General features: G+C 44.6%; 25 non-coding genes across 25 annotated transcripts; all 25 read right to left on the reverse strand.

Moving 5' to 3' along the window:
- Nucleotides 1-920: 920 nt before the first annotated feature.
- Nucleotides 921-992, reverse strand: trnam-cau (transfer RNA methionine (anticodon CAU)). Its single transcript has one exon. It is a non-coding gene; the product is annotated as a tRNA-Met (tRNA).
- Nucleotides 993-1297: 305 nt separating this feature from the next.
- trnal-uag (transfer RNA leucine (anticodon UAG)) lies at nucleotides 1298-1379 on the reverse strand. The gene has a single exon. It is a non-coding gene; the product is annotated as a tRNA-Leu (tRNA).
- Nucleotides 1380-1993: 614 nt separating this feature from the next.
- trnal-aag (transfer RNA leucine (anticodon AAG)) lies at nucleotides 1994-2075 on the reverse strand. The gene has a single exon. It is a non-coding gene; the product is annotated as a tRNA-Leu (tRNA).
- Nucleotides 2076-3000: 925 nt separating this feature from the next.
- Nucleotides 3001-3082, reverse strand: trnal-uag (transfer RNA leucine (anticodon UAG)). Its single transcript has one exon. It is a non-coding gene; the product is annotated as a tRNA-Leu (tRNA).
- Nucleotides 3083-3811: 729 nt separating this feature from the next.
- On the reverse strand, nucleotides 3812-3893 carry trnal-aag (transfer RNA leucine (anticodon AAG)). The gene has a single exon. It is a non-coding gene; the product is annotated as a tRNA-Leu (tRNA).
- Nucleotides 3894-4819: 926 nt separating this feature from the next.
- Nucleotides 4820-4901, reverse strand: trnal-uag (transfer RNA leucine (anticodon UAG)). The gene has a single exon. It is a non-coding gene; the product is annotated as a tRNA-Leu (tRNA).
- Nucleotides 4902-5630: 729 nt separating this feature from the next.
- On the reverse strand, nucleotides 5631-5712 carry trnal-aag (transfer RNA leucine (anticodon AAG)). Its single transcript has one exon. It is a non-coding gene; the product is annotated as a tRNA-Leu (tRNA).
- A 536-nt stretch (nucleotides 5713-6248) lies between these two features.
- trnam-cau (transfer RNA methionine (anticodon CAU)) lies at nucleotides 6249-6320 on the reverse strand. The gene has a single exon. It is a non-coding gene; the product is annotated as a tRNA-Met (tRNA).
- Nucleotides 6321-6625: 305 nt separating this feature from the next.
- Nucleotides 6626-6707, reverse strand: trnal-uag (transfer RNA leucine (anticodon UAG)). Its single transcript has one exon. It is a non-coding gene; the product is annotated as a tRNA-Leu (tRNA).
- Nucleotides 6708-7321: 614 nt separating this feature from the next.
- trnal-aag (transfer RNA leucine (anticodon AAG)) lies at nucleotides 7322-7403 on the reverse strand. Its single transcript has one exon. It is a non-coding gene; the product is annotated as a tRNA-Leu (tRNA).
- A 924-nt stretch (nucleotides 7404-8327) lies between these two features.
- trnal-uag (transfer RNA leucine (anticodon UAG)) lies at nucleotides 8328-8409 on the reverse strand. The gene has a single exon. It is a non-coding gene; the product is annotated as a tRNA-Leu (tRNA).
- Nucleotides 8410-9138: 729 nt separating this feature from the next.
- Nucleotides 9139-9220, reverse strand: trnal-aag (transfer RNA leucine (anticodon AAG)). The gene has a single exon. It is a non-coding gene; the product is annotated as a tRNA-Leu (tRNA).
- Nucleotides 9221-9756: 536 nt separating this feature from the next.
- trnam-cau (transfer RNA methionine (anticodon CAU)) lies at nucleotides 9757-9828 on the reverse strand. Its single transcript has one exon. It is a non-coding gene; the product is annotated as a tRNA-Met (tRNA).
- Nucleotides 9829-15635: 5807 nt separating this feature from the next.
- Nucleotides 15636-15717, reverse strand: trnal-aag (transfer RNA leucine (anticodon AAG)). The gene has a single exon. It is a non-coding gene; the product is annotated as a tRNA-Leu (tRNA).
- A 536-nt stretch (nucleotides 15718-16253) lies between these two features.
- On the reverse strand, nucleotides 16254-16325 carry trnam-cau (transfer RNA methionine (anticodon CAU)). The gene has a single exon. It is a non-coding gene; the product is annotated as a tRNA-Met (tRNA).
- A 318-nt stretch (nucleotides 16326-16643) lies between these two features.
- trnal-uag (transfer RNA leucine (anticodon UAG)) lies at nucleotides 16644-16725 on the reverse strand. Its single transcript has one exon. It is a non-coding gene; the product is annotated as a tRNA-Leu (tRNA).
- Nucleotides 16726-17977: 1252 nt separating this feature from the next.
- trnam-cau (transfer RNA methionine (anticodon CAU)) lies at nucleotides 17978-18049 on the reverse strand. Its single transcript has one exon. It is a non-coding gene; the product is annotated as a tRNA-Met (tRNA).
- A 318-nt stretch (nucleotides 18050-18367) lies between these two features.
- On the reverse strand, nucleotides 18368-18449 carry trnal-uag (transfer RNA leucine (anticodon UAG)). Its single transcript has one exon. It is a non-coding gene; the product is annotated as a tRNA-Leu (tRNA).
- Nucleotides 18450-19080: 631 nt separating this feature from the next.
- trnal-aag (transfer RNA leucine (anticodon AAG)) lies at nucleotides 19081-19162 on the reverse strand. Its single transcript has one exon. It is a non-coding gene; the product is annotated as a tRNA-Leu (tRNA).
- Nucleotides 19163-20089: 927 nt separating this feature from the next.
- On the reverse strand, nucleotides 20090-20171 carry trnal-uag (transfer RNA leucine (anticodon UAG)). Its single transcript has one exon. It is a non-coding gene; the product is annotated as a tRNA-Leu (tRNA).
- Nucleotides 20172-20806: 635 nt separating this feature from the next.
- On the reverse strand, nucleotides 20807-20888 carry trnal-aag (transfer RNA leucine (anticodon AAG)). Its single transcript has one exon. It is a non-coding gene; the product is annotated as a tRNA-Leu (tRNA).
- A 536-nt stretch (nucleotides 20889-21424) lies between these two features.
- Nucleotides 21425-21496, reverse strand: trnam-cau (transfer RNA methionine (anticodon CAU)). Its single transcript has one exon. It is a non-coding gene; the product is annotated as a tRNA-Met (tRNA).
- Nucleotides 21497-21814: 318 nt separating this feature from the next.
- On the reverse strand, nucleotides 21815-21896 carry trnal-uag (transfer RNA leucine (anticodon UAG)). Its single transcript has one exon. It is a non-coding gene; the product is annotated as a tRNA-Leu (tRNA).
- Nucleotides 21897-22531: 635 nt separating this feature from the next.
- Nucleotides 22532-22613, reverse strand: trnal-aag (transfer RNA leucine (anticodon AAG)). The gene has a single exon. It is a non-coding gene; the product is annotated as a tRNA-Leu (tRNA).
- Nucleotides 22614-23539: 926 nt separating this feature from the next.
- On the reverse strand, nucleotides 23540-23621 carry trnal-uag (transfer RNA leucine (anticodon UAG)). The gene has a single exon. It is a non-coding gene; the product is annotated as a tRNA-Leu (tRNA).
- Between the last annotated feature and the right edge of the window lie 133 nt (nucleotides 23622-23754).

A 23754-nucleotide genomic window follows, 5' to 3' on the forward strand; every position in this document is an offset into this window, starting at 1 on the left:
GTGTCTTGTTGTATCAATTGTTGATCCCTGCCTCCTAGTGTCCTACCCACCAATCTGTGTTCTCCTCATCCCTCCCCTTTTTTTCCTGTACTTTTTTGTTTATATAACCAATGCTTTGTTCAAACTGTCTCGGCCTATGGTCTCTGCATTTGGGTCCACCCACTTCACCACCCCCAAAACCTGACAGTATGTGTATGTGTTACAAAATGACAATGTTGCAAATATTATGTACAGTAAGTAAGTAAATAGGTGTTTGGCCCCACTCACTGATAAAGTAATTACTTGAAACAAATTATTATTATTATTATAGTATTAAGTCTTTTAATTATAAATCACACTTGGATGAATGGGTCATTTTTGACCCATGTGTGTAAATTTGATGTAGTATTATAAAAACAATTTTTGTGCATAAAGTATGAAATGAAAAATGGAAAAAATGATTAGTGGTAATCGAAAACATGATATTTAAAGAATACTTGGAATATTAAATCATAATATTAATTAATTTCAAAAGATAGAACAAAGAAAAACTCAGGCAGCATGAAATAACATGGAAAATGAATGCGGGTCATTTTTGACCCATGTTGTGCATTAGAAGGGGTGCACATATGTTGCGCATCAAAGGGTTAACAACCATTCGCACCTGGGCTCATCGAGCCTTTGCAACCCACATGAAGGCCGCTTGGACCAACCACCCACAAGTGGCCCTAACGACTCTGAAACTCGGAGCTCACACGTGGCCTTGAGGACTCTGTAAAGTCACACCCAAACAGAGTTTAAAAGCCGGCCAACTTCTCTCCAGTTAATTAGAAGCGAAGAAGCCTCTTGGACAACAGGTGAAACATCTTCAACAAACAAATCCAGTTGCCAACAACACAGCACCTACAGTTACCATGAACTGGATGTCTGAGAGCCTTTAATAGCAGAGGATGGTTTCGATCCATCGACCTCTGGGTTATGGGCCCAGCACGCTTCCGCTGCGCCACTCTGCTCTGCGTGTACAAGATTTGAGCCTGGGACAAACGTGGAGCCATCTCAAATGTTGATGATTCAGGTCTTGTAAAAGGTTGCGCTAACAGAAAATCGTTGACACATTTTTCAACGTTGTGGTAAGAAAAAAATGTGCCAACATTCTTCTTGTGCCACTGTTTGAATGAAAACTTGCCACCATAATAAGCTGCCAATATCTTTATGGAAATAGAGGTTGTGGCATACACTCTTCTTCATAGAGTAAGGATTTGGAGGAGCCCATGAGGTGTTTGAATTGTGTTACGCCATCACGACTAGCGCTGTCAAATGGCAGTGGTGGGATTTGAACCCACGCCTCCTGAGAGACTGGAGCCTAAATCCAGCGCCTTAGACCACTCGGCCACACTACCGGATGCAGCGTTTTAATGTGGACGTGTTTCAACAAAAAAAGAGCCGAAATGTTCACACCTCGAAAGGAATGAGCAAGCAACAAGGGAGGTGAAAACTCGATTGATTAACATTGTCTTAATCAAAACAATGTGGCTCTCTTGAAAGGAGTGAGTAACCTACAAAAGAGATGGAAACTCTATACATATACAGTATATGACACTCAGAAGATACATTGGTCTTGTACTTATTTATCTTCCATAAACTGGTCCAGATGATGTAGAGTTAGCAGAGGATGGTTTCGAGCCATCGACCTCTTCCGCTGCGCCACTCTGCTCTGCACTGCAAAGTTTTGAGGCTGGGACAAAAGTGCAGCAACCTAAACGATGATCATTCAAGAATGAGAAAAAGTGGTAGTCATTGATTCACTTTTAAAAAGTGCAGAGATTCTTTGCCAGTGGCCACTGTTAAAAGCAGAACGCTTGAAGCATTTGCCAGCACATTCAGCTACCAAGGAAGTTCTTGAAGTAGAGGCTACAGTATACACTCTTCTCCATTGTCCAAGGCTTTGGACAAGCCCAGTACGTGCCTGAAATGTGCAACTCCATCACATTGACAGACCGTTAACACTGTGAAATGGCAGTGGTGGGATTTGAACCCACGCCTCCTGAGAGACTGGAGCCTTAATCCAGCGCCTTAGACCACTCGGCCACACTACCTGCAATCCCTTGGTTTCTACAGTCAAAAATAGAGTGCGGTATGCGGATATGCACAAAAACATGGACGTGTTTCTACCAGAAAGACAGCCAAAACATTCACAATTTGAAATGAATGAGCAACCTACAAGGAGGGTGAAAACTCTGTTGATTACTCTTAGAAGATACATGTGTCTTGTATGTGTGCCAAGGACATTACTTATTACCCACCTACAATACTGTACTGAGTTTTCTCCCGGGCAGCTTAACAACCATTCGCACCTGGGCTCACCGAGCCTTTGCAACCCACACGAAGGCCGCTTGGACCAACCACCCACAAGTGGCCCTAACGACTCTGAAACTCGGAGCTCACACGTGGCCTTGAGGACTCTGTAAAGTCACACCCAAACAGAGTTTAAAAGCCGGCCAACTTCTCTCCAGTTAATTAGAAGCGAAGAAGCCTCTTGGACAACAGGTGAAACATCTTCAACAAACAAATCCAGTTGCCAACAACACAGCACCTACAGTTACCATGAACTGGATGTCTGAGAGCCTTTAATAGCAGAGGATTGTTTCGATCCATCGACCTCTGGGTTATGGGCCCAGCACGCTTCCGCTGCGCCACTCTGCTCTGCGTGTACAAGATTTGAGACTGGGACAAACGTGGAGCCATCTCAAATGTTGATGATTCAGGTCTTGTAAAAGGTTGCGCTAACAGAAAATCGTAGACACATTTTTCAACGTTGTGGTAAGAAAAAAATGTGCCAACATTCTTCTTGCGCCGCTGTTTGAATGAAAACTTGCATGAACCACTTGCCACCATAATAAGCTGCCAATATCTTTATGGAAATAGAGGTTGTGGCATACACTCTTCTTCATAGAGTAAGGATTTGGAGGAGCCCATGAGGTGTTTGAATTGTGTCACGCCATCACGACTAGCGCTGTCAAATGGCAGTGGTGGGATTTGAACCCACGTCTCCTGAGAGACTGGAGCCTAAATCCAGCGCCTTAGACCACTCGGCCACACTACCGGATGCAGCATTTCAATGTGGACGTGTTTCAACAAAAAAAGAGCCGAAATGTTCACACCTCGAAAGGAATGAGCAAGCAACAAGGGAGGTGAAAACTCTATTGATTAACATTGTCTTAATCAAAACTTGCATGATGCGCTTGCCAGCATAAGAAGTTGCCTTTCTGGAAATAGAGATTGCAGTATAGACTGGTCTTCACAGAGGCTACGGCAAAGGCCGCATACATGGCTGTACTGCGATCAAGTTAACAGATGTCTCTCTTGAAAGGAGTGAGTAACCTACAAAAGAGATGGAAACTCTATACAGTATATGACACTCAGAAGATACATTGGTCTTGTACTTATTTATCTTCCATAAACTGGTCCAGATGATGTAGAGTTAGCAGAGGATGGGTTATGGGCCCAGCACGCTTCCGCTGCGCCACTCTGCTCTGCACTGCAAAGTTTTGAGGCTGGGACAAAAGTGCAGCAACCTAAACGATGATCATTCAAGAGTGAGAAAAAGTGGCAGTCATTGATTCACTTTTAAAAAGTGCAGAGATTCTTTGCCAGTGGCCACTGTTAAAGCAGAATGCGTGAAGCATTTGCCAGCACATTCAGCTACCATGGAAGTTCTTGAAGTAGAGGCTACAGTATACACTCTTCTCCATCGTCCAAGGCTTTGGACAAGCCCAGTACGTGCCTGAATTGTGCAACTCCATCACATTAACATACCATTGACACTGTGAAATGGCAGTGGTGGGATTTGAACCTACGCCTCCTGAGAGACTGGAGCCTTAATCCAGCGCCTTAGACCACTCGGCCACACTACCTGCAATCCCTTGGTTTCTACAGTCAAAAATAGAGTGCGGTATGCGGATATGCACAAAAACATGGACGTGTTTCTACCAGAAAGACAGCCAAAACATTCACAATTTGAAATAAATGAGCAACCTACAAGGAGGGTGAAAACTCTGTTGATTACTCTTAGAAGATACATGTGTCTTGTATGTGTGCCAAGGACATTACTTATTACCCACCTACAATACTGTACTGAGTTTTCTCCCCGGGCAGCTTAACAACCATTCGCACCTGGGCTCACCGAGCCTTTGCAACCCACATGAAGGCCGCTTGGACCAACCACCCACAAGTGGCCCTAACGACTCTGAAACTCGGAGCTCACACGTGGCCTTGAGGACTCTGTAAAGTCACACCCAAACAGAGTTTAAAAGCCGGCCAACTTCTCTCCAGTTAATTAGAAGCGAAGAAGCCTCTTGGACAACAGGTGAAACATCTTCAACAAACAAATCCAGTTGCCAACAACACAGCACCTACAGTTACCATGAACTGGATGTCTGAGAGCCTTTAATAGCAGAGGATTGTTTCGATCCATCGACCTCTGGGTTATGGGCCCAGCACACTTCCGCTGCGCCACTCTGCTCTGCGTGTACAAGATTTGAGACTGGGACAAACGTGGAGCCATCTCAAATGTTGATGATTCAGGTCTTGTAAAAGGTTGCGCTAACAGAAAATCGTTGACACATTTTTCAACGTTGTGGTAAGAAAAAAATGTGCCAACATTCTTCTTGCGCCGCTGTTTGAATGAAAACTTGCATGAACCACTTGCCACCATAATAAGCTGCCAATATCTTTATGGAAATAGAGGTTGTGGCATACACTCTTCTTCATAGAGTAAGGATTTGAAGGAGCCCATGAGGTGTTTGAATTGTGTCACGCCATCACGACTAGCGCTGTCAAATGGCAGTGGTGGGATTTGAACCCACGTCTCCTGAGAGACTGGAGCCTAAATCCAGCGCCTTAGACCACTCGGCCACACTACCGGATGCAGCATTTCAATGTGGACGTGTTTCAACAAAAAAAGAGCCGAAATGTTCACACCTCGAAAGGAATGAGCAAGCAACAAGGGAGGTGAAAACTCTATTGATTAACATTGTCTTAATCAAAACTTGCATGATGCGCTTGCCAGCATAAGAAGTTGCCTTTCTGGAAATAGAGATTGCAGTATAGACTGGTCTTCACAGAGGCTACGGCAAAGGCCGCATACATGGCTGTACTGCGATCAAGTTAACAGATGTCTCTCTTGAAAGGAGTGAGTAACCTACAAAAGAGATGGAAACTCTATACAGTATATGACACTCAGAAGATACATTGGTCTTGTACTTATTTATCTTCCATAAACTGGTCCAGATGATGTAGAGTTAGCAGAGGATGGGTTATGGGCCCAGCACGCTTCCGCTGCGCCACTCTGCTCTGCACTGCAAAGTTTTGAGGCTGGGACAAAAGTGCAGCAACCTAAACGATGATCATTCAAGAGTGAGAAAAAGTGGCAGTCATTGATTCACTTTTAAAAAGTGCAGAGATTCTTTGCCAGTGGCCACTGTTAAAGCAGAATGCGTGAAGCATTTGCCAGCACATTCAGCTACCAAGGAAGTTCTTGAAGTAGAGGCTACAGTATACACTCTTCTCCATCGTCCAAGGCTTTGGACAAGCCCAGTACGTGCCTGAATTGTGCAACTCCATCACATTAACATACCGTTAACACTGTGAAATGGCAGTGGTGGGATTTGAACCTACGCCTCCTGAGAGACTGGAGCCTTAATACAGCGCCTTAGACCACTCGGCCACACTACCTGCAATCCCTTGGTTTCTACAGTCAAAAATAGAGTGCGGTATGCGGATATGCACAAAAACATGGACGTGTTTCTACCAGAAAGACAGCCAAAACATTCACAATTTGAAATAAATGAGCAACCTACAAGGAGGGTGAAAACTCTGTTGATTACTCTTAGAAGATACATGTGTCTTGTATGTGTGCCAAGGACATTACTTATTACCCACCTACAATACTGTACTGAGTTTTCTCCCCGGGCAGCTTAACAACCATTCGCACCTGGGCTCATCGAGCCTTTGCAACCCACATGAAGGCCGCTTGGACCAACCACCCACAAGTGGCCCTAACGACTCTGAAACTCGGAGCTCACACGTGGCCTTGAGGACTCTGTAAAGTCACACCCAAACAGAGTTTAAAAGCCGGCCAACTTCTCTCCAGTTAATTAGAAGCGAAGAAGCCTCTTGGACAACAGGTGAAACATCTTCAACAAACAAATCCAGTTGCCAACAACACAGCACCTACAGTTACCATGAACTGGATGTCTGAGAGCCTTTAATAGCAGAGGATGGTTTCGATCCATCGACCTCTGGGTTATGGGCCCAGCACGCTTCCGCTGCGCCACTCTGCTCTGCGTGTACAAGATTTGAGCCTGGGACAAACGTGGAGCCATCTCAAATGTTGATGATTCAGGTCTTGTAAAAGGTTGCGCTAACAGAAAATCGTTGACACATTTTTCAACGTTGTGGTAAGAAAAAAATGTGCCAACATTCTTCTTGTGCCACTGTTTGAATGAAAACTTGCCACCATAATAAGCTGCCAATATCTTTATGGAAATAGAGGTTGTGGCATACACTCTTCTTCATAGAGTAAGGATTTGGAGGAGCCCATGAGGTGTTTGAATTGTGTAACGCCATCACGACTAGCGCTGTCAAATGGCAGTGGTGGGATTTGAACCCACGCCTCCTGAGAGACTGGAGCCTAAATCCAGCGCTTTAGACCACTCGGCCACACTACCGGATGCAGCGTTTTAATGTGGACGTGTTTCAACAAAAAAAGAGCCGAAATGTTCACACCTCGAAAGGAATGAGCAAGCAACAAGGGAGGTGAAAACTCGATTGATTAACATTGTCTTAATCAAAACAATGTGGCTCTCTTGAAAGGAGTGAGTAACCTACAAAAGAGATGGAAACTCTATACATATACAGTATATGACACTCAGAAGATACATTGGTCTTGTACTTATTTATCTTCCATAAACTGGTCCAGATGATGTAGAGTTAGCAGAGGATGGTTTCGAGCCATCGACCTCTTCCGCTGCGCCACTCTGCTCTGCACTGCAAAGTTTTGAGGCTGGGACAAAAGTGCAGCAACCTAAACGATGATCATTCAAGAATGAGAAAAAGTGGCAGTCATTGATTCACTTTTAAAAAGTGCAGAGATTCTTTGCCAGTGGCCACTGTTAAAAGCAGAACGCTTGAAGCATTTGCCAGCACATTCAGCTACCAAGGAAGTTCTTGAAGTAGAGGCTACAGTATACACTCTTCTCCATCGTCCAAGGCTTTGGACAAGCCCAGTACGTGCCTGAAATGTGCAACTCCATCACATTGACAGACCGTTAACACTGTGAAATGGCAGTGGTGGGATTTGAACCCACGCCTCCTGAGAGACTGGAGCCTTAATCCAGCGCCTTAGACCACTCGGCCACACTACCTGCAATCCCTTGGTTTCTACAGTCAAAAATAGAGTGCGGTATGCGGATATGCACAAAAACATGGACGTGTTTCTACCAGAAAGACAGCCAAAACATTCACAATTTGAAATGAATGAGCAACCTACAAGGAGGGTGAAAACTCTGTTGATTACTCTTAGAAGATACATGTGTCTTGTATGTGTGCCAAGGACATTACTTATTACCCACCTACAATACTGTACTGAGTTTTCTCCCGGGCAGCTTAACAACCATTCGCACCTGGGCTCACCGAGCCTTTGCAACCCACACGAAGGCCGCTTGGACCAACCACCCACAAGTGGCCCTAACGACTCTGAAACTCGGAGCTCACACGTGGCCTTGAGGACTCTGTAAAGTCACACCCAAACAGAGTTTAAAAGCCGGCCAACTTCTCTCCAGTTAATTAGAAGCGAAGAAGCCTCTTGGACAACAGGTGAAACATCTTCAACAAACAAATCCAGTTGCCAACAACACAGCACCTACAGTTACCATGAACTGGATGTCTGAGAGCCTTTAATAGCAGAGGATTGTTTCGATCCATCGACCTCTGGGTTATGGGCCCAGCACGCTTCCGCTGCGCCACTCTGCTCTGCGTGTACAAGATTTGAGACTGGGACAAACGTGGAGCCATCTCAAATGTTGATGATTCAGGTCTTGTAAAAGGTTGCGCTAACAGAAAATCGTTGACACATTTTCAACGTTGTGGTAAGAAAAAAATGTGCCAACATTCTTCTTGCGCCGCTGTTTGAATGAAAACTTGCATGAACCACTTGCCACCATAATAAGCTGCCAATATCTTTATGGAAATAGAGGTTGTGGCATACACTCTTCTTCATAGAGTAAGGATTTGGAGGAGCCCATGAGGTGTTTGAATTGTGTCACGCCATCACGACTAGCGCTGTCAAATGGCAGTGGTGGGATTTGAACACACGTCTCCTGAGAGACTGGAGCCTAAATCCAGCGCCTTAGACCACTCGGCCACACTACCGGATGTAGCATTTCAATGTGGACGTGTTTCAACAAAAAAAGAGCCGAAATGTTCACACCTCGAAAGGAATGAGCAAGCAACAAGGGAGGTGAAAACTCTATTGATTAACATTGTCTTAATCAAAACTTGCATGATGCGCTTGCCAGCATAAGAAGTTGCCTTTCTGGAAATAGAGATTGCAGTATAGACTGGTCTTCACAGAGGCTACGGCAAAGGCCGCATACATGGCTGTACTGCGATCAAGTTAACAGATGTCTCTCTTGAAAGGAGTGAGTAACCTACAAAAGAGATGGAAACTCTATACAGTATATGACACTCAGAAGATACATTGGTCTTGTACTTATTTATCTTCCATAAACTGGTCCAGATGATGTAGAGTTAGCAGAGGATGGGTTATGGGCCCAGCACGCTTCCGCTGCGCCACTCTGCTCTGCACTGCAAAGTTTTGAGGCTGGGACAAAAGTGCAGCAACCTAAACGATGATCATTCAAGAGTGAGAAAAAGTGGCAGTCATTGATTCACTTTTAAAAAGTGCAGAGATTCTTTGCCAGTGGCCACTGTTAAAGCAGAATGCGTGAAGCATTTGCCAGCACATTCAGCTACCATGGAAGTTCTTGAAGTAGAGGCTACAGTATACACTCTTCTCCATCGTCCAAGGCTTTGGACAAGCCCAGTACGTGCCTGAATTGTGCAACTCCATCACATTAACATACCATTGACACTGTGAAATGGCAGTGGTGGGATTTGAACCTACGCCTCCTGAGAGACTGGAGCCTTAATCCAGCGCCTTAGACCACTCGGCCACACTACCTGCAATCCCTTGGTTTCTACAGTCAAAAATAGAGTGCGGTATGCGGATATGCACAAAAACATGGACGTGTTTCTACCAGAAAGACAGCCAAAACATTCACAATTTGAAATAAATGAGCAACCTACAAGGAGGGTGAAAACTCTGTTGATTACTCTTAGAAGATACATGTGTCTTGTATGTGTGCCAAGGACATTACTTATTACCCACCTACAATACTGTACTGAGTTTTCTCCCCGGGCAGCTTAACAACCATTCGCACCTGGGCTCATCGAGCCTTTGCAACCCACATGAAGGCCGCTTGGACCAACCACCCACAAGTGGCCCTAACGACTCTGAAACTCGGAGCTCACACGTGGCCTTGAGGACTCTGTAAAGTCACACCCAAACAGAGTTTAAAAGCCGGCCAACTTCTCTCCAGTTAATTAGAAGCGAAGAAGCCTCTTGGACAACAGGTGAAACATCTTCAACAAACAAATCCAGTTGCCAACAACACAGCACCTACAGTTACCATGAACTGGATGTCTGAGAGCCTTTAATAGCAGAGGATGGTTTCGATCCATCGACCTCTGGGTTATGGGCCCAGCACGCTTCCGCTGCGCCACTCTGCTCTGCGTGGACAAGATTTGAGCCTGGGACAAACGTGGAGCCATCTCAAATGTTGATGATTCAGGTCTTGTAAAAGGTTGCGCTAACAGAAAATCGTTGACACATTTTTCAACGTTGTGGTAAGAAAAAAATGTGCCAACATTCTTCTTGTGCCACTGTTTGAATGAAAACTTGCATGAACCACTTGCCACCATAATAAGCTGCCAATATCTTTATGGAAATAGAGGTTGTGGCATACTAGTCAGGACCGAAAATTGAAGAAGTCCCTTAGAAAACAACATGGTAGGCATTTTTGAGGAAAAGCACTTTATGCATTGTTTCTGTATGATTTTTTAGTGCTGAATCCATTTCTGCCGGTTGCCCAGCTGTAAAAGTTACCGTTTAGTCATAATTATTGATTGATTAGCATAATTATTGATTAATCGCCCAAAGTTAGATATGGCTATCAATTTCCTATTTGTTAATATTCTATATATGATTGTTTGGTATCATTGTAAAGGGGACCTTCTGGCCTTTCATTTAAGCCCATGGTTGTATCTTTCTGACAAACACAGAGGTCACATGACCTTTTTAAAACATAAATTACACACATTTTCCAACAATTTTCGCCTAAACTATATAGTTTCTTTTATCCATGTGGGATCAAGGGATATCATGGACCCAAAAGCCAACAATCTAAATACTAAATGGACTTTGAGGATTCAGGAAATGTATGATATACCCATACTATTTCTTTGTGAGAGGTTATTGTGAGCCTTAAAATAGTAGTAACCGGCTCAGGCCCATTCACCTCCATTCATTCTTTGGACCAGCATTACGTAAAAAAACCCACACCAATTGTTTAGATGTAATGATATTATTACTAACACTAATGCAATAATAATCAAAGGCCAGATAGACATTTTTTTCATCCTTTTAATTAATCAGTAAAATTCACTGAACATGGCAACTAATTAGAAATATGAATAGTAATGATTGTAGTGGCCGTTTGTCAAAAATAAACTTAACTAAAACTTATCAAAATCAAAAAGGACCACTTTGGCACCATGGGGGTGTATCGTACGCAGGCAAGTCATAATGTCCAGTCAAAGCTCTTATTTTTCTTCTTAATTATTTATTTTCCCAAAACAAGCAAGCAAAACAATAAAATCTTGCGCCGGTAAAAAACCATGTGCCCACCCAGGTGCATTCTGGTCCCCCACCTACATTCATCCCTATATAATCTTTGGTGCCCAGTGCTACCCAATTAACAATGCAGAAACAAAAACAAAAACAAAAATAAGCTAGACAAAATAATAATATTTACCTCAAATTACTAGTAATAAAAAATAATGTCATGAAATAAATCAAAATAAAACTATACTAATCAAACATTATCAATAACAAACAAATAACCAAATAGCTCCAACACTCCAGCCCCTAATTGTGCCTATATCACAATTACCATTACATTACCAAAAGAGGAGCTATTTCCACTATAAGAACTATGAACATAGCAGCCCTCTATAGTTCGTGCATTTATCTTAATCGAATCTTCTTATTCCTGATGAACCTACAATAAATAAAAAGAAAGAAGATTGAAAGATTAATAAAGAAAGAGAGATAGACGAAGAGAGAACGAGATGACGATCAGTCCATGATGCTAGACTGCTGCTTCCAGCAACAGACGGAGCTTCGTCACAGGCCTCTCCAGAATGCTGGTCCTTGTTTTAAGGCGCACCGAGCAAGCCAGGCCCTTTGCATCTGGTCTGTCATCCAAAACTTTCCCCATTGTCCAAGATCCTCTTGGCATCCACAACAAGGACAATGTCTCCAGGAGTGAGGCTTCTTCTTGGCTTTGTCCATTTTTGTCTCTCCTGCAGCATAGGTAAGTACTCAGAAGTCCACCTTTTCCAAAAGAGTTGAGCCATGTACTGTATTTGCTTCCACCTTTTCCTGGCGTATAGATCACTTTGGTCAAAAAGTCCTGATGGCATGATTGGTTTCCCCTTCAACATTAGAATGTGATTTGGTGTGAGCGCTTCAAGGTCATTCGGGTCATCTGAGACCTTTGTAATGGGTCTGTCATTTAGAATTGCCTCAACCTCACAGAAAATGGTTTGGAGCCCTTCATCATCCAGAATTTGCTGTTTCAGAACTGAAGTGAGAACACTCTTCACTGAACGAATCAGGCGCTCCCAAACACCAGCCTGATGGGAAGCTGCTGGTATGTTAAAGCTCCAATTTATGCCATCCTTGACCAAAGCTCTTTGAATTTTGCCATGATTTAAATCAGCCAGACTTTCTTTCAGCTCCAGATTGGCTCCAACAAAATTTGTGCCGTTATCAGACCTGATAGATGAGACTGGTCCTCGTCCATAGACAAACCTCCGAACTGCATTTATATAGGAGTCTGCATCAAGTGTATATGCGACTTCCAAGTGTACAGCCCGACTGGTCAAACAGGTGAAAAGTACTCCATACCTTTTAAGATGACTTCTGCCTCTTTTAACATCAATAGGGCCAAAATAGTCAACTCCAACATCAGTGAAAGGTGCTTTGTCAGGCAACACTCTCTCCTCAGGCAAGTCTGCCATCTTCTGTTCACCAGGCTTTTCCTCAAACAACACAGTCCGATATTACCTTCCTGGCTGCACAGTTTGCACTAATTATCCAGTACTTCTGCCATAATCTGGACAGCATGTGATTTCTTCCTGTATGCCCCAGTTGCTGATGGATATGGCGCAGAATTAGCGTGGATATGTGCAGGTCTTTGGACAAGATGACTGGATGTTTGGATTCTGTTGGCATTGCTGCTTTACTCAATCGACTGCCCACCCGGAGGATTTCACCATCAATCGTTCAGTTTGTACAGTAGACTGTCTTTGGGAATGTTTTTGCAGCCATCCTTCAGTGAAGCAATTTCGCTTCTGAACTTGTGTTTTTGCACATATTGAATAATTGACTGCTCCGCCTTAGCAAGATCTTCAGGAGTAAGATTTTGTCCTTTGAGTGTGTCCTTAAAGCTAAAAATTTTCCTTTCCACTTCCTGTTCTTCAATCTGGAGATTGTTCTATCCAAGATAGAAAAACTCCTTTCTCTTCTGTCCCAATAACATCAGAGTTTCCTTGACCTTCAGAAACCACGCTGCAGATGTTTTTAACTTCATCCAAGATGAAAAATAACAGATGAGGTGGTCAGTGGCATTTTCCATGTTCTTGACAACAGCGTTCACCATTAAGTCCTTCTTGACCTCTGGGTCATCCGCAGGAATCACACCAAGATCCACATCCAGTTTAGGCCATTCCTCCTTTGACCTATAGAGAAACTGAGGTCCATTATCCATCTCCTGCCATTCAAGAAATCCTCAGCTCTCCTTCCTCTTGATGCTTCATCTGCTGGATTTTCCTTAGTGCCCACACATCTCCACTGATCAACATCTGCTGCTTCCCTGATAACAGAGGTTCTGTTTGCCACAAAGGTATGAAATCTCCTGTTTTCATTACAGATGTATTTAAGGACTGTTGTGCTGTCGGTCCAGAAAACTGACTTCTCCATCTTAAGTTGCAGCTCTTTCTGTAGCATTTTATCCACTCGAACAGCAAGAACTGCAGCCGTGAGCTCCAATCGAGGAATTGTAGTCTGCTTCAGAGGAGCAACTCTGGCTTTTCCCAAGAGAAATGCAACATGCACTTGTGATCCCTCTCAAGTCTTAGATAAGACACAGTTCCATATCCAGCTTGACTGGCATCTGAAAAGTGGTGAAGCTGTGCTGTAACAGGATCTCCAAAGTCCCTGGGTTTAATACAGCGGTCCACTTTGAATTCAGCCACCTTTTGGAGGCCCTCCAGCCAACCAGACCATTGCTCAGCAAAGGAATTGGGAATTGCTTCAACACGGATGCGCTCCGACTCTGACTGCCCTTGCACCTGGACGCCACACACCTCGATCACGTGCATGGCCAGAGTTTACCCTACACACGGCTCTCATCTTTCGCCTCTCACAGACTCCTTGGCGTGTGATTACTCCTTTGAGCCTGCGTTCAACCGCAAAAGGAGCGGCACCGAGTGCGCTGCGTAAATGAAGGCCACGCGTGGCTCAGAAAGCACCTGCCGCAGGAGCTGGAAGACAAACAAATCAGCAAGGTGGAGACCATGCGGGCGGCTATTTACTATATCAAACACCTGCGGAGCCTGCTGGACTTGAACGCGTCCGGGACGGAGGTGTCACTCGGAGACGCGCATAACTGCGCCGTGTCCGAGTGACACCTCCATCCCACCCGCAGTGTCTCCACCTTGCTGAGTTGTTTGTCTTCCAGCTCCTGCGGCAGGTGCTTCCCGAGCCACGCTGGCCTTCGTTTACGCAGCGCACTCGGTGCCGCTCCTTTTGCGGATGAACGCAGGCTCGAAGGAGTAATCACACACGCTGAGGAGTCCGTGAAAGGAAAACAGGAGAGCCGTGTGTAGGGTAAACTCTGGCCGTGCACGTGATCGAGGTATGCGGCATCCAGGTGGACGGGCAGTCGGAGTCGGAGCTCATCCTTGTAGTGTGCTCCGGTGTTATCAATGGAGAGGCCGTGGAGAGCACGCGTGGACATATAAAACAGGCTCCACTAACGCCTCTCTATGAATTAAAAAAGGATAGATCATGTTTGTTCTTTGTGTTTTTGAGGCTGGAGGTATGGGGAGTGTGATCCGGGGCGGAGAAGTAGCCCTATCTCTCTCATCAATGTAAATTGTTTACATAATGTTCCTTCCGTCGACACTGTGAATTATTGATATTTGGAAATTGACTCGCGGGCCGCATTGAGTGAGGACGAGGGCCGCATGTGGCCCGCGGGCCGCCAGTTGCCCATCCCTGACTTAAAATGTCAAGCAACTCTGGAATGGAACTAGTAGGACTAATAACTAATTAATAGTTATTATTACTACTATTAATAACTACCACTGCCACATGCTCACGAGTATAGCCTGCTAGCTGGGCTAAAAATCTATGGACTTTTCAGCATTACATCACTGACTTATATTTTAAACAATAAACACAAAGGTCATTTAATGAAGATAAATAAAGTTGAATGAACTTGGATTAGGTAGGCGATAAGTAAGCTATAGCCTGGTAATGAAATCAATGAAATCCAAGAATTAACAATAGCTAGCTAGCAAGTAGAAAATAGCTAAAATCTATGGATAATCTAGCTAGCTATCTTTAATCTATGGAATTCATTGATTTCAAATAACTTCATTGATTTACATAAACATATTCATCAAATCAAAAATAAGTGTTAGTTACCTTACCAGAGTAGATGGATACCAACAAAGTATTGAAAGCTGTCAGCATGCGTGTTGGCCTCTTGTCTGCAGTAACTCCCTAGTCAGGTTCCAGGCTCATAGTAATCCTCCAGATTGTAATAATATGGTGATGTTATACATTTTCTGAAACTCCATAGGCAAGTCAGTATTGCAGTATCTGTTTTTTGTGTCTCTGGTGTTCCTAGGTACCACAGGGTTCAAACAAAGAAAATAACTTAGGCGGAATTTGTGGAAAAAAAATACGTCTAACATCCAATTTACCATGGGGAGGGGGGTTAACTTGGAGGAGGAAATATAGAAAACCAGGGGCCTTATTTGAAGGGCAACCGGTGGATTCTTGTTTGGGACACCTTGAACTTTCAAAAAATGCTGGTTGCCCACTTTTCCTCAAAAATGCCTACAGGGTCACATGATTCTAAAGTTACAGCCCAGTCTATACACTCTTCTTCATAGAGTAAGGATTTGGAGGAGCCCATGAGGTGTTTGAATTGTGTAACACCATCACGACTAGCGCTGTCAAATGGCAGTGGTGGGATTTGAACCCACACCTCCTGAGAGACTTGAGCCTTAATCCAGCGCCTTAGACCACTCGGCCACACTACCTGCAATCCCTTGGTTTCTACAGTGAAAAATAGAGTGCGGTATGCGGATATGCACAAAAACATGGACGTGTTTCTACCAGAAAGACAGCCAAAACATTCACAATTTGAAATAAATGAGCAACCTACAAGGAGGGTGAAAACTCTGTTGATTACTCTTAGAAGATACATGTGTCTTGTATGTGTGCCAAGGACATTACTTATTACCCACCTACAATACTGTACTGAGTTTTCTCCCCGGGCAGCTTAACAACCATTCGCACCTGGGCTCACCGAGCCTTTGCAACCCACATGAAGGCCGCTTGGACCAACCACCCACAAGTGGCCCTAACGACTCTGAAACTCGGAGCTCACACGTGGCCTTGAGGACTCTGTAAAGTCACACCCAAACAGAGTTTAAAAGCCGGCCAACTTCTCTCCAGTTAATTAGAAGCGAAGAAGCCTCTTGGACAACAGGTGAAACATCTTCAACAAACAAATCCAGTTGCCAACAACACAGCACCTACAGTTACCATGAACTGGATGTCTGAGAGCCTTTAATAGCAGAGGATGGTTTCGATCCATCGACCTCTGGGTTATGGGCCCAGCACGCTTCCGCTGCGCCACTCTGCTCTGCGTGTACAAGATTTGAGCCTGGGACAAACGTGGAGCCATCTCAAATGTTGATGATTCAGGTCTTGTAAAAGGTTGCGCTAACAGAAAATCGTTGACACATTTTTCAACGTTGTGGTAAGAAAAAAATGTGCCAACATTCTTCTTGTGCCACTGTTTGAATGAAAACTTGCATGAACCACTTGCCACCATAATAAGCTGCCAATATCTTTATGGAAATAGAGGTTGTGGCATACACTCTTCTTCATAGAGTAAGGATTTGGAGGAGCCCATGAGGTGTTTGAATTGTGTAACGCCATCACGACTAGCGCTGTCAAATGGCAGTGGTGGGATTTGAACCCACGCCTCCTGAGAGACTGGAGCCTAAATCCAGCGCCTTAGACCACTCGGCCACACTACCGGATGCAGCGTTTTAATGTGGACGTGTTTCAACAAAAAAAGAGCCGAAATGTTCACACCTCGAAAGGAATGAGCAAGCAACAAGGGAGGTGAAAACTCGATTGATTAACATTGTCTTAATGAAAACAATGTGGCTCTCTTGAAAGGAGTGAGTAACCTACAAAAGAGATGGAAACTCTATACATATACAGTATATGACACTCAGAAGATACATTGGTCTTGTACTTATTTATCTTCCATAAACTGGTCCAGATGATGTAGAGTTAGCAGAGGATGGTTTCGAGCCATCGACCTCTGGGTTATGGGCCCAGCACGCTTCCGCTGCGCCACTCTGCTCTGCACTGCAAAGTTTTGAGGCTGGGACAAAAGTGCAGCAACCTAAACGATGATCATTCAAGAATGAGAAAAAGTGGCAGTCATTGATTCACTTTTAAAAAGTGCAGAGATTCTTTGCCAGTGGCCACTGTTAAAAGCAGAATGCGTGAAGCATTTGCCAGCACATTCAGCTACCAAGGAAGTTCTTGAAGTAGAGGCTACAGTTTACACTCTTCTCCATCGCCCAAGGCTTTGGACAAGCCCAGTACGTGCCTGAATTGTGCAACTCCATCACATTAACAGACCGTTAACACTGTGAAATGGCAGGGGTGGATTTGAACCCACGCCTCCTGAGAGACTTGAGCCTTAATCCAGCGCCTTAGATCACTCGGCCACACTACCTGCAATCCCTTGGTTTCTACAGTCAAAAATAGAGTGCGGTATGCGGATATGCACAAAAACATGGACGTGTTTCTACCAGAAAGACAGCCAAAACATTCACAATTTGAAATGAATGAGCAACCTACAAGGAGGGTGAAAACTCTGTTGATTACTCTTAGAAGATACATGTGTCTTGTATGTGTGCCAAGGACATTACTTATTACCCACCTACAATACTGTACTGAGTTTTCTCCCCGGGCAGCTTAACAACCATCCGCACCTGGGCTCACCGAGCCTTTGCAAACCACATGAAGGCCGCTTGGACCAACCACCCACAAGTGGCCCTAACGACTCTGAAACTCGGAGCTCACACGTGGCCTTGAGGACTCTGTAAAGTCACACCCAAACAGAGTTTAAAAGCCGGCCAACTTCTCTCCAGTTAATTAGAAGCGAAGAAGCCTCTTGGACAACAGGTGAAACATCTTCAACAAACAAATCCAGTTGCCAACAACACAGCACCTACAGTTACCATGAACTGGATGTCTGAGAGCCTTTAATAGCAGAGGATGGTTTCGATCCATCGACCTCTGGGTTATGGGCCCAGCACGCTTCCGCTGCGCCACTCTGCTCTGCGTGTACAAGATTTGAGCCTGGGACAAACGTGGAGCCATCTCAAATGTTGATGATTCAGGTCTTGTAAAAGGTTGCGCTAACAGAAAATCGTTGACACATTTTTCAACGTTGTGGTAAGAAAAAAATGTGCCAACATTCTTCTTGTGCCACTGTTTGAATGAAAACTTGCATGAACCACTTGCCACCATAATAAGCTGCCAATATCTTTATGGAAATAGAGGTTGTGGCATACACTCTTCTTCATAGAGTAAGGATTTGGAGGAGCCCATGAGGTGTTTGAATTGTGTAACGCCATCACGACTAGCGCTGTCAAATGGCAGTGGTGGGATTTGAACCCACGCCTCCTGAGAGACTGGAGCCTAAATCCAGCGCCTTAGACCACTCGGCCACACAGTTGCAGCGTTTTAATGTGGACGTGTTTCAACATAAAAAGAGCCGAAATGTTCACACCTCGAAAGGAATGAGCAAGCAACAAGGGAGGTGAAAACTCGATTGATTAACATTGTCTTAATGAAAACAATGTGGCTCTCTTGAAAGGAGTGAGTAACCTACAAAAGAGATGGAAACTCTATACATATACAATATATGACACTCAGAAGATACATTGGTCTTGTACTTATTTATCTTCCATAAACTGGTCCAGATGATGTAGAGTTAGCAGAGGATGGTTTCGAGCCATCGACCTCTGGGTTATGGGCCCAGCACGCTTCCGCTGCGCCACTCTGCTCTGCACTGCAAAGTTTTGAGGCTGGGACAAAAGTGCAGCAACCTAAACGATGATCATTCAAGAATGAGAAAAAGTGGCAGTCATTGATTCACTTTTAAAAAGTGCAGAGATTCTTTGCCAGTGGCCACTGTTAAAAGCAGAATGCGTGAAGCATTTGCCAGCACATTCAGCTACCAAGGAAGTTCTTGAAGTAGAGGCTACAGTTTACACTCTTCTCCATCGCCCAAGGCTTTGGACAAGCCCAGTACGTGCCTGAATTGTGCAACTCCATCACATTAACAGACCGTTAACACTGTGAAATGGCAGTGGTGGGATTTGAACCCACGCCTCCTGAGAGACTGGAGCCTTAATCCAGCGCCTTAGACCACTCGGCCACACTACCTGGCAATCCCTTGGTTTCTACAGTCAAAAATAGAGTGCGGTATGCGGATATGCACAAAAACATGGACGTGTTTCTACCAGAAAGACAGCCAAAACATTCACAATTTGAAATGAATGAGCAACCTACAAGGAGGGTGAAAACTCTGTTGATTACTCTTAGAAGATACATGTGTCTTGTATGTGTGCCAAGGACATTACTTATTACCCACCTACAATACTGTACTGAGTTTTCTCCCCGGGCAGCTTAACAACCATTCGCACCTGGGCTCACCGAGCCTTTGCAACCCACATGAAGGCCGCTTGGACCAACCACCCACAAGTGGCCCTAACGACTCTGAAACTCGGAGCTCACACGTGGCCTTGAGGACTCTGTAAAGTCACACCCAAACAGAGTTTAAAAGCCGGCCAACTTCTCTCCAGTTAATTAGAAGCGAAGAAGCCTCTTGGACAACAGGTGAAACATCTTCAACAAACAAATCCAGTTGCCAACAACACAGCACCTACAGTTACCATGAACTGGATGTCTGAGAGCCTTTAATAGCAGAGGATGATTTCGATCCATCGACCTCTGGGTTATGGGCCCAGCACGCTTCCGCTGCGCCACTCTGCTCTGCGTGTACAAGATTTGAGCCTGGGACAAACGTGGAGCCATCTCAAATGTTGATGATTCAGGTCTTGTAAAAGGTTGCGCTAACAGAAAATCGTTGACACATTTTTCAACGTTGTGGTAAGAAAAAAATGTGCCAACATTCTTCTTGTGCCACTGTTTGAATGAAAACTTGCATGAACCACTTGCCACCATAATAAGCTGCCAATATCTTTATGGAAATAGAGGCTGTGGCATACACTCTTCTTCATAGAGTAAGGATTTGGAGGAGCCCATGAGGTGTTTGAATTGTGTTACGCCATCACGACTAGCGCTGTCAAATGGCAGTGGTGGGATTTGAACCCACGCCTCCTGAGAGACTGGAGCCTAAATCCAGCGCCTTAGACCACTCGGCCACACTACCGGATGCAGCGTTTTAATGTGGACGTGTTTCAACAAAAAAAGAGCCGAAATGTTCACACCTCGAAAGGAATGAGCAAGCAACAAGGGAGGTGAAAACTCGATTGATTAACATTGTCTTAATGAAAACAATGTGGCTCTCTTGAAAGGAGTGAGTAACCTACAAAAGAGATGGAAACTCTATACATATAGAGTATATGACACTCAGAAGATACATTGGTCTTGTACTTATTTTTCTTCCATAAACTGGTCCAGATGATGTAGAGTTGGCAGAGGATGGTTTCGAGCCATCGACCTCTGGGTTATGGGCCCAGCACGCTTCCGCTGCGCCACTCTGCTCTGCACTGCAAAGTTTTGAGGCTGGGACAAAAGTGCAGCAACCTAAACGATGATCATTCAAGAATGAGAAAAAGTGGCAGTCATTGATTCACTTTTAAAAAGTGCAGAGATTCTTTGCCAGTGGCCACTGTTAAAAGCAGAATGCGTGAAGCATTTGCCAGCACATTCAGCTACCAAGGAAGTTCTTGAAGTAGAGGCTACAGTTTACACTCTTCTCCATCGCCCAAGGCTTTGGACAAGCCCAGTACGTGCCTGAATTGTGCAACTCCATCACATTAACATACCGTTAACACTGTGAAATGGCAGTGGTGGGATTTGAACCTACGCCTCCTGAGAGACTGGAGCCTTAATCCAGCGCCTTAGACCACTCGGCCACACTACCTGCAATCCCTTGGTTTCTACAGTCAAAAATAGAGTGCGGTATGCGGATATGCACAAAAACATGGACGTGTTTCTACCAGAAAGACAGCCAAAACATTCACAATTTGAAATAAATGAGCAACCTACAAGGAGGGTGAAAACTCTGTTGATTACTCTTAGAAGATACATGTGTCTTGTATGTGTGCCAAGGACATTACTTATTACCCACCTACAATACTGTACTGAGTTTTCTCCCCGGGCAGCTTAACAACCATTCGCACCTGGGCTCACCGAGCCTTTGCAACCCACATGAAGGCCGCTTGGACCAACCACCCACAAGTGGCCCTAACGACTCTGAAACTCGGAGCTCACACGTGGCCTTGAGGACTCTGTAAAGTCACACCCAAACAGAGTTTAAAAGCCGGCCAACTTCTCTCCAGTTAATTAGAAGCGAAGAAGCCTCTTGGACAACAGGTGAAACATCTTCAACAAACAAATCCAGTTGCCAACAACACAGCACCTACAGTTACCATGAACTGGATGTCTGAGAGCCTTTAATAGCAGAGGATGGTTTCGATCCATCGACCTCTGGGTTATGGGCCCAGCACGCTTCCGCTGCGCCACTCTGCTCTGCGTGTACAAGATTTGAGCCTGGGACAAACGTGGAGCCATCTCAAATGTTGATGATTCAGGTCTTGTAAAAGGTTGCGCTAACAGAAAATCGTTGACACATTTTTCAACGTTGTGGTAAGAAAAAAATGTGCCAACATTCTTCTTGTGCCACTGTTTGAATGAAAACTTGCATGAACCACTTGCCACCATAATAAGCTGCCAATATCTTTATGGAAATAGAGGTTGTGGCATACACTCTTCTTCATAGAGTAAGGATTTGGAGGAGCCCATGAGGTGTTTGAATTGTGTAACGCCATCACGACTAGCGCTGTCAGATGGCAGTGGTGGGATTTGAACCCACGCCTCCTGAGAGACTGGAGCCTAAATACAGCGCCTTAGACCACTCGGCCACACTACCGGATGCAGCGTTTTAATGTGGACGTGTTTCAACAAAAAAAGAGCCGAAATGTTCACACCTCGAAAGGAATGAGCAAGCAACAAGGGAGGTGAAAACTCGATTGATTAACATTGTCTTAATGAAAACAATGTGGCTCTCTTGAAAGGAGTGAGTAACCTACAAAAGAGATGGAAACTCTATACATATAGAGTATATGACACTCAGAAGATACATTGGTCTTGTACTTATTTTTCTTCCATAAACTGGTCCAGATGATGTAGAGTTGGCAGAGGATGGTTTCGAGCCATCGACCTCTGGGTTATGGGCCCAGCACGCTTCCGCTGCGCCACTCTGCTCTGCACTGCAAAGTTTTGAGGCTGGGACAAAAGTGCAGCAACCTAAACGATGATCATTCAAGAATGAGAAAAAGTGGCAGTCATTGATTCACTTTTAAAAAGTGCAGAGATTCTTTGCCAGTGGCCACTGTTAAAAGCAGAATGCGTGAAGCATTTGCCAGCACATTCAGCTACCAAGGAAGTTCTTGAAGTAGAGGCTACAGTTTACACTCTTCTCCATCGCCCAAGGCTTTGGACAAGCCCAGTACGTGCCTGAATTGTGCAACTCCATCACATTAACATACCGTTAACACTGTGAAATGGCAGTGGTGGGATTTGAACCTACGCCTCCTGAGAGACTGGAGCCTTAATCCAGCGCCTTAGACCACTCGGCCACACTACCTGCAATCCCTTGGTTTCTACAGTCAAAAATAGAGTGCGGTATGCGGATATGCACAAAAACATGGACGTGTTTCTACCAGAAAGACAGCCAAAACATTCACAATTTGAAATAAATGAGCAACCTACAAGGAGGGTGAAAACTCTGTTGATTACTCTTAGAAGATACATGTGTCTTGTATGTGTGCCAAGGACATTACTTATTACCCACCTACAATACTGTACTGAGTTTTCTCCCCGGGCAGCTTAACAACCATTCGCACCTGGGCTCACCGAGCCTTTGCAACCCACATGAAGGCCGCTTGGACCAACCACCCACAAGTGGCCCTAACGACTCTGAAACTCGGAGCTCACACGTGGCCTTGAGGACTCTGTAAAGTCACACCCAAACAGAGTTTAAAAGCCGGCCAACTTCTCTCCAGTTAATTAGAAGCGAAGAAGCCTCTTGGACAACAGGTGAAACATCTTCAACAAACAAATCCAGTTGCCAACAACACAGCACCTACAGTTACCATGAACTGGATGTCTGAGAGCCTTTAATAGCAGAGGATGGTTTCGATCCATCGACCTCTGGGTTATGGGCCCAGCACGCTTCCGCTGCGCCACTCTGCTCTGCGTGTACAAGATTTGAGCCTGGGACAAACGTGGAGCCATCTCAAATGTTGATGATTCAGGTCTTGTAAAAGGTTGCGCTAACAGAAAATCGTTGACACATTTTTCAACGTTGTGGTAAGAAAAAAATGTGCCAACATTCTTCTTGTGCCACTGTTTGAATGAAAACTTGCATGAACCACTTGCCACCATAATAAGCTGCCAATATCTTTATGGAAATAGAGGTTGTGGCATACACTCTTCTTCATAGAGTAAGGATTTGGAGGAGCCCATGAGGTGTTTGAATTGTGTAACGCCATCACGACTAGCGCTGTCAGATGGCAGTGGTGGGATTTGAACCCACGCCTCCTGAGAGACTGGAGCCTAAATACAGCGCCTTAGACCACTCGGCCACACTACCGGATGCAGCGTTTTAATGTGGACGTGTTTCAACAAAAAAAGAGCCGAAATGTTCACACCTCGAAAGGAATGAGCAAGCAACAAGGGAGGTGAAAACTCGATTGATTAACATTGTCTTAATGAAAACAATGTGG

The sequence above is a fragment of the Sparus aurata genome, chromosome 18, assembly GCF_900880675.1.
Source record: "Sparus aurata chromosome 18, fSpaAur1.1, whole genome shotgun sequence".
Classification (NCBI taxonomy): domain Eukaryota; kingdom Metazoa; phylum Chordata; class Actinopteri; order Spariformes; family Sparidae; genus Sparus; species Sparus aurata.